The sequence below is a fragment of the Eptatretus burgeri genome, chromosome 17, assembly GCF_056783735.1.
Source record: "Eptatretus burgeri isolate ZD-2024b chromosome 17, Ebu_testis_v1, whole genome shotgun sequence".
NCBI lineage: Eukaryota > Metazoa > Chordata > Myxini > Myxiniformes > Myxinidae > Eptatretus > Eptatretus burgeri.
This window is the reverse complement of record NC_140977.1, coordinates 12031597-12032076: the sequence shown is the minus strand read 5'-3', so window position 1 is coordinate 12032076 and position 480 is coordinate 12031597. Positions and strand designations below refer to the sequence as shown.

Genomic DNA, 480 nt, shown 5'->3' with positions numbered 1-480 from the left:
GCCGGCGTGGGCCCCGTTGGCGTCGCAGATGTCACGGGTTCGCTGTCGAGGTCAGGCAGTTGCGGTGTTACAACGGGTGCAGGTACAGTGATGCGGGTTGCTAGATCATCATAGATAGACCGGGGTGGCAGCTGGTCATTGCGAACTGGGCACAAACTTGCGCAGGAACTTGCTGTTCCGAAGTGTGACTCTGCCCGAGCCATCGATCTTGAGCACGTGTTGGTCGTGTTGGCGTACCTCCACGATACTGCCTGTCTTGTCCCATTTTTTGGGTGGAATCCTGTCTGGTTCTGTACGCGGACTTGGTCCCCTACAGCAAGTGGCGGAAGGCGTTTGGTGTGTTCTGCCCAGGTGTCGGCTGTGCGGATATGACGTTTGCGGAGGGCCTCCCCCCTCGCTTTCAGGGTCTCATGCCAAGTGTCGTGCGGTCTGTACTTCCCGGGGATAATTGGGATGAAATTGCGTATCGGGCGGCCGAAG

General features: G+C 58.3%; 1 protein-coding gene across 1 annotated transcript in view; it reads right to left on the bottom strand.

Moving 5' to 3' along the window:
* LOC147009327 (uncharacterized) overlaps positions 1–117 on the bottom strand; it is a 254071-nt gene extending 253954 nt beyond the window's left edge. Inside the window, exon 1 of the mRNA XM_085861178.1 lies at positions 1–117. This exon is cut by the window's left edge and continues 929 nt beyond it. The gene's annotated coding sequence lies outside the window, so the exon portion shown is untranslated.
* Between the last annotated feature and the right edge of the window lie 363 nt (positions 118–480).